Source organism: Rutidosis leptorrhynchoides, chromosome 5 (assembly GCF_046630445.1).
Source record: "Rutidosis leptorrhynchoides isolate AG116_Rl617_1_P2 chromosome 5, CSIRO_AGI_Rlap_v1, whole genome shotgun sequence".
NCBI classification, from domain to species: Eukaryota; Viridiplantae; Streptophyta; class Magnoliopsida; order Asterales; family Asteraceae; genus Rutidosis; species Rutidosis leptorrhynchoides.
The window spans coordinates 2,099,818-2,111,864 of NC_092337.1; positions in this window are offsets into that span (position 1 = coordinate 2,099,818).

Genomic DNA, 12,047 nt, shown 5'->3' on the forward strand with positions numbered 1-12,047 from the left:
GTATAATACAATATAAGTTAGCTAGGATATAATTAATATAGATTTGTTACCAATTTTCACGTAGCTACAACAAGCAAAATTATCCAATCTTGTTTTACCCATAACTTCTTCGTTTTAAATCCGTTTTGAGTGATTCAAGTTGCTATGGTTTCATATTGAACTTAAGTTTATGAATCTAAACAGAAAAAGTATAAGTTTATAGTCGAAAATAAAGGTTACAAGTCAATATTATAAGAGGTAGTCATTTCAATCGAAAGAACGACGTCTTGATGACCATTTTGAAAAACATATTTCCACTTTGAGTTTAACCATGATTTTTGGATATAGTTTCATGTTCATAAGAAAAATCATTTTCCCAGAAGAACAACTTTTAAATCAAAGTTTATCATAGTTTTTAATTAAGTAACCCAAAACAGCCCGCGGTGTTACTACGACGGCTTATATCCGGTTTTACGGTGTTTTTCGTGTTTTCAGGTTTTAAGTCATTAAGTTAGCATATTATATAGATATAGAACATGTGTTTAGTTGATTTTAAAAGTCAATTTAGAAGGATTAACTTTTGTTTGAGAACAAGTTTAGAATTAACTAAACTATGTTCTAGTTATTACAAGTTTAAACCTTAGAATAAGATAGTTTTATATATATGATTCAAATGATGTTATGAAGATCATTACTACCTCAAGTTTTGTGAATAAACCTACTGGAAATGAGAAAAATAGATCTACCTTCAAAGGATCCTTGGATGGCTTGAAAGTTCTTGAAGTAGAATCATGACACAAAAACAAGTTCAAGTAAGATTTCTACTCAAAATAAGATTGTTATATATATAGAAATTGAATCAAAGTTTGAATATGAGTATTACCTTGTATTAGAAAGATATCATACTGTAAATAATAAAGATTTCTTGAGATTGGATGATCACTTGAAATGGATTTGCAAGATTGAAACTAAGCTAGCAAACTTGGAAGTGTTGTTGGTGTGTTCTTGAGTAGTTGTTTTGTAACTTGGTTTATGTATGGATTTATGAACTAGATTGAGCTAGATTTTGATGAAGATGATGAAGAACACTTAGAACAATGGAAGAACACTTGATAGAGAGTAATTTGATTCAATAAAATTGCAAAGTGAAAGTGTTTGTGAGATATGATGTTCACGTGAATGTGTAGTCTCCATATAGGCTCCATTAGTTTGTAATTTTATGAGATATTTCATGCTAGATGTTAAATGATGGTTCCCACATGTGTTAGGTGACTCATATGGGCTACTAAGAGCTGATCATTGGAGTGTATATACCAATAGTACATACATCTAAAAGCTGGGTATTGTACGAGTACGAATACGGGTGCATACGAGTAGAATTGCTGATGAAACTGAACGAGGATGTAATTGTAAGCATTTTTGTTAAGTAGAAGTATTTTGATAAGTGTCTTGAAGTCTTTCAAAAGTGTATGAATACATATTAAAACACTACATGTATAAACATTTTAACTGAGTCGTTAAGTCATCGTTAGTCGTTACATGTAAGTGTTGTTTTGAAACCTTTAAGTTAACGATCTTGTTAAATGTTGTTAACCCATTGTTTATTATATCTAATGAGATGTTAAATTATTACATTATCATGATATTATTATGTATTAATATATCTTAATATGATATATATACATTTAAATGTCGTTACAACGATAATCGTTACATATATGTCTCGTTTCGAAATCCTTAAGTCAGTAGTCTTGTTTTTACATATGTAGTTCATTGTTAATACACTTAATGATATGTTTACTTATCATTTATCATGTTTAAATATAGTGTATCAATATCTTAATATGATTCATATGTATTTACTAAGACGTTGTTATAACGATAATCGTTATATATTTCGTTTTCGAGTTTCTTAATTCAATAGTCTCATTTTTATGTATATAACTCATTGTTAAAATACCTAATGAGATACTTACTTATCATAATATCATGTTAACTATATATATATATCCATATATATGTCGTCATATAGTTTTTACAAGTTTTAACGTTCGTGAATCGCTGGTCAACTTGGGTGGTCAATTGACTATATGAAACCTATTTCAATTAATCAAGTCTTAACAAGTTTGATTGGTTAACATGTTGGAAACACTTAATCATGTAAATATCAATTTCATTTAATATATATAAACATGGAAAAGTTCGGGTCACTACAGTACCTACCCGTTAAATAAATTTCGTCCCGAAATTTTAAGCAGTTGGAGGTCTTGACGTATCTTCTGGAAATAAGTGCGGGTATTTCTTTTTCATCTAATCTTCTTATTCCTAGGTGAACTCGGGTCCTCTACGAGCATTCCATCGAACCTTAATAATTGGTATCTTGTTTTGCGTAAGTCTTTTAACCACACGATCCATAATTTCGACGGGTTCTTCGATGAATTGAAGTTTTTGGTTGATTTGTATTTCGTCTAATGAAATAGTGAGATCTTCTTTAGCAAAACATTTCTTCAAATTCAAAACGTGGAAAGTGTTATGTACAGCCACGAGTTGTTGAGGTGACTCAAGTCGGTAAGCTACTGGTCCGACACGATCAATAATCTTGAATGGTCCAATATACCTTGGATTTAATTTCCCTCATTTACCAAATCGAACAACGCCTTTCCAAGGTGCAACTTTAAGCATGACCATCTCTCTAATTTCAAATTCTATATCTTTTTTTTAATGTCAGCGTAGCTCTTTTGTTGACTTTGGGCGATTTTCAACCGTTGTTGAATTTGGATGATCTTCTCTGTAGTTTCTTGTATTATCTCCGGACCCGTAATCTGTCTATCCCCCACTTCACTCCAACAAATCGGAGACCTGCACTTTCTACCATAAAGTGCTTCAAACGGTGCCATCTCAATGCTTGAATGGTAGCTGTTGTTGTAGGAAAATTCTGCTAACGGTAGGTGTCGATCCCAACTGTTTCCAAAATCAATAACACATGCTTGTAGAATGTCTTCAAGCGTTTGTATCGTCCTTTCACTCTTCCCATCAGTTTGTGGATGATAGGCAGTACTCATGTCTAGACGAGTTCCTAATGCTTGCTGTAATGTCTGCCAGAATCTTGAAATAAATCTGCCATCCCTATCAGAGATAATAGAGATTGGTATTCCATGTCTGGAGACGACTTCCTTCAAATACAGTTGTGCTAACTTCTCCATCTTGTCATCTTCTCTTATTGGCAGGAAGTGGCTGATTTGGTGAGACGATCAACTATTACCTAAATAGTATGAAAACCACTTGCAGTCCTTGGCAATTTAGTGATGAAATCCATGGTAATGTTTTCCCATTTCCATTCCGGGATTTCGGGTTGTTGAAGTAGACCTGATGGTTTTTGATGCTCAGCTTTGACCTTAGAACACATCAAACATTCTCCTACGTATTTAGCAACATCGGATTTTGTAGTGACCCGAACTTTTCCATGTTTATATATATTAATTGAGATTGATGTTTACATGATTAAATGTTTCCAACATGTTAAGCAATCAAACTTGTTAAGACTTGATTAATTGAAATAGGTTTCATATAGACAATTGACCACCCAAGTTGACCGGTGATTCACGAACGTTAAAACTTGTAAAAAAACTATATGATGACATATATATGGTTATATATATAGTTAACATGATATTATGATAAGTAAACATATCATTAATTATATTAACAATGAACTACATATGTAAAAACAAGACTACTAACTTAATGATTTTGAAACGAGACATATATGTAACGTTTATCGTTGTAACGACATTTAATGTATATATATCATATTAAGAGATATTCGTACATCATAATATCATGATAATATAATAATTTAAAATCTCTTTTGATATTATAAACATTGGGTTAACAACATTTAACAAGATCGTTAACCTAAAGGTTTCAAAACAACACTTACATGTAACGACTAACGATGACTTAACGACTCAGTTAAAATGTATATACATGTAGTGTTTTAATATGTATTTATACACTTTTGAAAGACTTCAATACACTTATCAAAATACTTCTACTTAACAAAAATGCTTACAATTACATTCTCGTTCAGTTTCATCAACAATTCTACTCGTATGCACCCGTATTCGTACTCGTACAATACACAGCTTTTAGATGTATGTACTATTGGTATATACACTCCAATGATCAGCTCTTAGCAGCCCATGTGAGTCACCTAACACATGTGGGAACCATCATTTGGCAACTAGCATGAAATATCTCATAAGATTACAAAAATATGAGTAATCATTCATGACTTATTTACATGAAAACAAAATTACATATCCTTTATATCTAATCCATACACCAACGACCAAAAACACCTACAAACACTTTCATTCTTCAATTTTCTTCATCTAATTGAACTCTCTCAAGTTCTATCTTCAAGTTCTAAGTGTTCTTCATAAATTCCAAAAGTTCTAGTTTCATAAAATCAAGAATACTTTCAAGTTTGCTAGCTCACTTCCAATCTTGTAAGGTGATCATCCAACCTCAAGAAATCTTTGTTTCTTACAGTAGGTTATCATTCTAATACAAGGTAATAATCATATTCAAACTTTGGTTCAATTTCTATAACTATAACAATCTTATTTCAAGTGATGATCTTACTTGAACTTGTTTTCGTGTCATGATTTTGCTTCAAGAACTTTGAGCCATCCAAGGATCCATTGAAGCTAGATCCATTTTTCTCTTTTCCAGTAGGTTCATCCAAGGAACTTAAGGTAGTAATGATGTTCATAACATCATTCGATTCATACATATAAAGCTATCTTATTCGAAGGTTTAAACTTGTAATCACTAGAACATAGTTTAGTTAATTCTAAACTTGTTCACAAACAAAAGTTAATCCTTCTAACTTGACTTTTAAAATCAACTAAACACATGTTCTATATCTATATGATATGCTAACTTAATGATTTAAAACCTGGAAACACGAAAAACACCGTAAAACCGGATTTACGCCGTCGTAGTAACACCGCGGGCTGTTTTGGGTTAGTTAATTAAAAACTATGATAAACTTTGATTTAAAAGTTTTTATTCTGAGAAAATGATTTTTATTATGAACATGAAACTATATCCAAAAATTATGGTTAAACTCAAAGTGGAAGTATGTTTTCTAAAATGGTCATCTAGACGTCGTTCTTTCGACTGAAATGACTACCTTTACAAAAACGACTTGTAACTTATTTTTCCGACTAGAAACCTATACTTTTTTTGTTTAGATTCATAAAATAGAGTTCAATATGAAACCATAGCAATTTGATTCACTCAAAACGGATTTAAAATGAAGAAGTTATGGGTAAAACAAGATTGGATAATTTTTCTCATTTTAGCTACGTGAAAATTGGTAACAAATCTATTCCAACCATAACTTAATCAACTTGTATTATATATTATGTAATCTTGAGATACCATAGACACGTATACAATGTTTCGACCTATCATGTCGACACATCTATATATATTTCGGAACAACCATAGACACTCTATATGTGAATGTTGGAGTTAGCTATACAGGGTTGAGGTTGATTCCAAAATATATATAGTTTGAGTTGTGATCAATACTGAGATATGTATACACTGGGTCGTGGATTGATTCAAGATAATATTTATCGATTTATTTCTGTACATCTAACTGTGGACAACTAGTTGTAGGTTACTAACGAGGACAACTGACTTAATAAACTTAAAACATCAAAATATATTAAAAGTGTTGTAAATATATTTTGAACATACTTTGATATATATGTATATATTGTTATAGGTTCGTGAATCAACCAGTGGTCAAGTCTTACTTCCCGACGAAGTAAAAATCTGTGAAAGTGAGTTATAGTCCCACTTTTAAAATCTAATCTTTTGGGATGAGAATACATGCAGGTTTTATAAATGATTTACATAATAGACACAAGTACGTGAAACTACATTCTATGGTTGAATTATCGAAATCGAATATGCCCCTTTTTATTAAGTATGGTAATCTAAGAATTAGGGAACAGACACCCTAATTGACGCGAATCCTAAAGATAGATCTATTGGGCCTAACAAACCCCATCCAAAGTACCGGATGCTTTAGTACTTCGAAATTTATATCATATCCGAAGGGTGTCCCGGAATGATGGGGATATTCTTATATATGTATCTTGTTAATGTCGGTTACCAGGTGTTCACCATATGAATGATTTTTATCTCTATGTATGGGATGTGTATTGAAATATGAAATCTTGTGGTCTATTGTTACGATTTGATATATATAGGTTAAACCTATAACTCACCAACATTTTTGTTGACATTTTAAGCATGTTTATTCTCAGGTGATTATTAAGAGCTTCCGCTGTCGCATACTTAAATAAGGACAAGATTTGGAGTCCATGCTTGTATGATATTGTGTAAAAACTGCATTCAAGAAACTTATTTTGTTGTAACATATTTGTATTGTAAACCATTATGTAATGGTCGTGTGTAAACAGGATATTTTAGATTATCATTATTTGATGATCTACGTAAAGCTTTTTAAACCTTTATTGATGAAATAAAGGTTATGGTTTGTTTAAAAATGAATGCAGTCTTTGAAAAACGTCTCATATAGAGGTCAAAACCTGGCAACGAAATCAATTAATATGGAACGTTTTTAATCAATAAGAACGGGACATTTCAGTTGGTATCAGAGCGTTGGTCTTAGAGAACCAGAATTTTGCATTAGTGTGTCTTATCGAGTTTGTTAGGATGCATTAGTGAGTCTGGACTTCGACCGTGTTTACTTGAAAAATGATTGCTTAACAAATTTTGTTGGAAACTATATATTTTTAACATGTGAATATTATGTGATATATTAATCTCTTAACGCGTTTGATATTATGTGATAGATGTCTACCTCTAGAACAAGTCCCATTGACTCACCTAATAATAATGAAGAGTCAAATGTAAATTGGAATGATTCGTGGACTGATTCACAAGTTCCCGAAGAGGAACCGGAAGAAGAGTCGGAACCGGAAGAAGAATCGGAACCGGAAGAAGAATCGGAACCGGATGAAGAAATAGAACCGGTGGGGGAAATAATAAAACGGTTAAGTAAAAGAAAATCCTCAACCAACCGACCAAAGTTAATTATGGTCAATGGTGTTTCCGCCAAGGAAGCAAAATATTGGGAGGATTACCAATTCTCCGATGAATCGGATTCCGACGAGAATTCCGATGATGTTATAGAAATTACCCCAACTGAATTTAAAAAGGCAAAAGAAAATAATAAGGGAAAGGGCATAAAAATAGAGAAATCTAATTCCAACCCCGATGAACTTTATATGTATCGTCAACCCCCGAAGTCCTTAAGTTGTAACAATGACCCGGGAACCTCTAAACCACCAGGTTTTTCTAAACCAATGTGGACAACGACGGCTCGTATTAGGGGAACATCATATATCCCTAGAAACTTGGCAAAACGAACCAAAACCGAAGAAGAAGAAACGAGCGAGTCGGAATAAGATAGTTGTATTCGTGTGGTGTAATATATGGAATATAGTGTTCTTATGCTTTATGATATATGTAAAAATTGCTTGTATTAATAAGTATTTTTTTTATGAATCTAACTCTTGTCTATTTTACAGTTTAAAAACACAAAATGGATAGACAACCCAATATTTTAAGAGACCTACCCGGAGACATGATTGATGAAATCTTGTCTAGAGTCGGCCAGAATTCTTCGGCACAACTATTTAAGGCGAGATCAGTTTGTAAGACATTCGAAGAACGTTCCAAGAATGTCTTGGTTTATAAGAGACTTTCGTTTGAAAGATGGGGGATATCACATTGGGAAACCCATAAGTTACGATGTGTTTACTTTGACGCATATATTGCGGGGAACCCAAATGCTATTTTACGCAACGGGTTAAGAAATTATTTTGACTCAATATATCCGAATATTGGACTTCGTGATTTAGAAAAAGCGGCTAACATGCAACATAAAGAAGCATGTTATGCTTACGGATTAGTAATGTTCGCTTCTCACCAAAGTGAGAACAAGAACATCGGGCTACAACTATTAAACAAAACGTTTCCACAAGTGACGGAGTCGGTAATTTGGGTAAGAAATGAGGTTTTTAGATTATTACGGGACTGTTGGACATTACGTAACCCTCGTCCCTTTGATGACGTTACAACACGCTGTCTTATCAACGGCCATAACGGTTATGTTGCACAAGACCAAGGATGGGAAGTAGTCCTAGTAAAACCAGAATGCATGACTTGTTTCTGGACGTATGAATTACGTGTCTTTATTGCCTTTGCTGAACGACTTGTGTACTAGCTAGAATTGTCTTCACAACTATCTTGTATCAAAGTTATTGTGTGCTATATTTCATGCTTTATGTAAAATAAGCGGTATTGTAAGTTTGTAAAATATTGTATAAAAGTTTGAACGCGAAATATTATTATAATCAGTTTTTCATATAGAATTGTAGTAGTTGAATTGTATATTAGCTACTAAGTATGAACTTAACGGGTAGGTACTACCCGAATTTAAACTTATAAAACGCTAATATGAAGAAAAAGCTTTTATAAATGAGTTCATATTATGCTACGAAATACTATTAACTACTCTTAATATTCTGTATGATTAACTTGTTCCATTTAACTATTTTGAAGGAAATGGCACCGACTACTCGACACACCGTGAATATGAATGAAGAGGAATTCCGTACTTTTCTAGCTTCAAACATAGCAGCAGTACAGGCTGCGCTACATACCAACAATAACCTTGGATCTAGCAGTACAGGAAATCGTGTAGGATGCACCTACAAAGAATTCACTGCCTGCAAACCTTTGGAATTTGATGGAACCGAAGGACCGATCGGATTGAAACGATGGACCGAGAAGGTTGAATCGGTGTTTGCCATAAGTAAGTGTACTGAAGAGGACAAAGTGAAGTACGCTACGCATACCTTCACAGGTTCTGCGTTAACATGGTGGAATACCTATCTAGAGCAAGTGGGACAAGATGATGCGTACGCACTACCGTGGTCAGCATTCAAGCACTTGATGAACGAGAAGTACCGTCCCAGAACTGAGGTCAATAAGCTCAAGACAGAACTTAGAGGGTTACGAACCCAAGGATTTGATATTACCACGTACGAAAGACGATTCACAGAATTGTGCCTATTGTGTCCGGGAGCATTCGAAGATGAGGAAGAGAAGATCGACGCGTTTGTGAAAGGATTACCGGAAAGAATCCAAGAAGATATAAGTTCACACGAGCCCGCCTCCATACAACAGGCATGTAGAATGGCTCACAAACTAGTGAACCAGATTGAAGAAAGAATTAAAGAACAGACTGCTGAAGAGGCCAATGTGAAGCAAGTCAAAAGAAAGTGGGAGGAAAACGGTGATAAGAATCACCAATACAACAACAACAGCAATTACAACAATAATCGCAACAATTATCCCAACAATCGCAACATCAATCGCAACTACAACAAACGGCCCAACAACAACAACAACAACAACAGCAACTACAAAAATCATCCCAACAACAATAATAACCGCAACAACAACAACAATCAGAAGCAACTATGCCAAAGGTGTGAAAAGAATCACTCAGAGTTCTGCACCAAATTTTGCAACAAATGTAAAAGAAATGGTCATAGCGCGGCGAAGTGTGAGGTCTACGGACCAGGGGTTAATAGAACAAAAGGAACAAATGGTGTCGGAATGAGTAATGGCGGAGCAAGTAGTGTCGGAGCAAGTTATGCCAATGTAGTTTGTTATAAATGTGGAAAACCAGGCCACATTATTAGAAATTGCCCGAACCAGGAGAACACGAATGGACAAGGCCGTGGAAGAGTTTTCAATATTAATGCGGTAGAGGCACAGGAAGACCCGGAGCTTGTTACGGGTACGTTTCTTATTGACAATAAATCTGCTTACGTTTTATTTGATTCGGGTGCGGATAGAAGCTATATGAGTAGAGATTTTTGTGCTAAATTAAGTTGTCCATTGACGCCTTTGGATAGTAAATTTTTACTCGAATTAGCAAATGGTAAATTAATTTCAGCAGATAATATATGTCGGAATCGAGAAATTAAACTGGTTAGCGAAACCTTTAAGATTGATTTGATACCAGTAGAGTTATGGAGTTTTGATGTGATAATCGGTATGGACTGGTTGAAAGAAGTGAAAGCGGAGATCGTTTGTTACAAAAATGCAATTCGCATTATACGAGAAAAAGGAAAACCCTTAATGGTGTACGGAGAAAAGGGCAACACGAAGCTACATCTTATTAGTAATTTGAAGGCACAAAAACTAATAAGAAAAGGTTGCTATGCTATTCTAGCACACGTCGAGAAAGTACAAACTGAAGAAAAGAGCATCAATGATGTTCCCATTGCAAAAGAATTTCCCGATGTATTTCCGAAAGAATTACCGGGATTACCCCCACATCGATCCGTTGAATTTCAAATAGATCTTGTACCAGGAGCTGCACCAATAGCTCGTGCTCTTTACAGACTCGCACCCAGCGAGATGAAAGAACTGCAAAGCCAATTACAAGAACTTTTAGAGCGTGGTTTCATTCGACCAAGCACATCACCGTGGGGAGCTCCTGTTTTGTTTGTCAAGAAGAAAGATGGTACATTCAGGTTGTGTATCGACTACCGAGAGTTGAACAAACTTACCATCAAGAACCGCTACCCACTACCGAGAATCGACGACTTATTTGATCAACTACAAGGCTCGTCTGTTTATTCAAAGATTGACTTACGTTCCGGGTATCATCAAATGCGGGTGAAAGAAGATGATATTCCAAAGACTGCTTTCAGAACACGTTACGGTCATTACGAGTTTATGGTCATGCCGTTTGGTTTAACTAATGCACCAGCTGTGTTCATGGACCTTATGAACCGAGTGTGTGGACCATACCTTGACAAGTTTGTCATTGTTTTCATTGATGACATACTTATTTACTCAAAGAATGACCAAGAACACGGTGAACATTTGAGAAAGGTGTTAGAAGTATTGAGGAAGGAAGAATTGTACGCTAAGTTTTCAAAGTGTGCATTTTGGTTGGAAGAAGTTCAATTCCTCGGTCACATAGTGAACAAAGAAGGTATTAAGGTGGATCCGGCAAAGATAGAAACTGTTGAAAAGTGGGAAACCCCGAAAACTCCGAAACACATACGCCAGTTTTTAGGACTAGCTGGTTACTACAGAAGGTTCATCCAAGACTTTTCCAGAATAGCAAAACCCTTGACTGCATTAACGCATAAAGGGAAGAAATTTGAATGGAATGATGAACAAGAGAAAGCGTTTCAGTTATTGAAGAAAAAGCTAACTACGGCACCTATATTGTCATTGCCTGAAGGGAATGATGATTTTGTGATTTATTGTGACGCATCAAAGCAAGGTCTCGGTTGTGTATTAATGCAACGAACGAAGGTGAGTGCTTATGCGTCTAGACAATTGAAGATTCACGAACAAAATTATACGACGCATGATTTGGAATTAGGCGCGGTTGTTTTTGCATTAAAGACTTGGAGGCACTACTTATATGGGGTCAAAAGTATTATATATACCGACCACAAAAGTCTTCAACACATATTTAATCAGAAACAACTGAATATGAGGCAGCGTAGGTGGATTGAATTATTGAATGATTACGATTTTGAGATTCGTTATCACCCGGGGAAGGCAAATGTGGTAGCCGATGCCTTGAGCAGGAAGGATAGAGAACCCATTCGAGTAAAATCTATGAATATAATGATTCATAATAACATTACTACTCAAATAAAGGAGGCGCAACAAGGAGTTTTAAAAGAGGGAAATTTAAAGGATGAAATACCCAAAGGATCGGAGAAGCATCTTAATATTCGGGAAGACGGAACCCGGTATAGGGCTGAAAGGATTTGGGTACCAAAATTTGGAGATATGAGAGAAATGGTACTTAGAGAAGCTCATAAAACCAGATACTCAATACATCCTGGAACGGGGAAGATGTACAAGGATCTCAAGAAACATTTTTGGTGGCCGGGTATGAAAGCCGATGT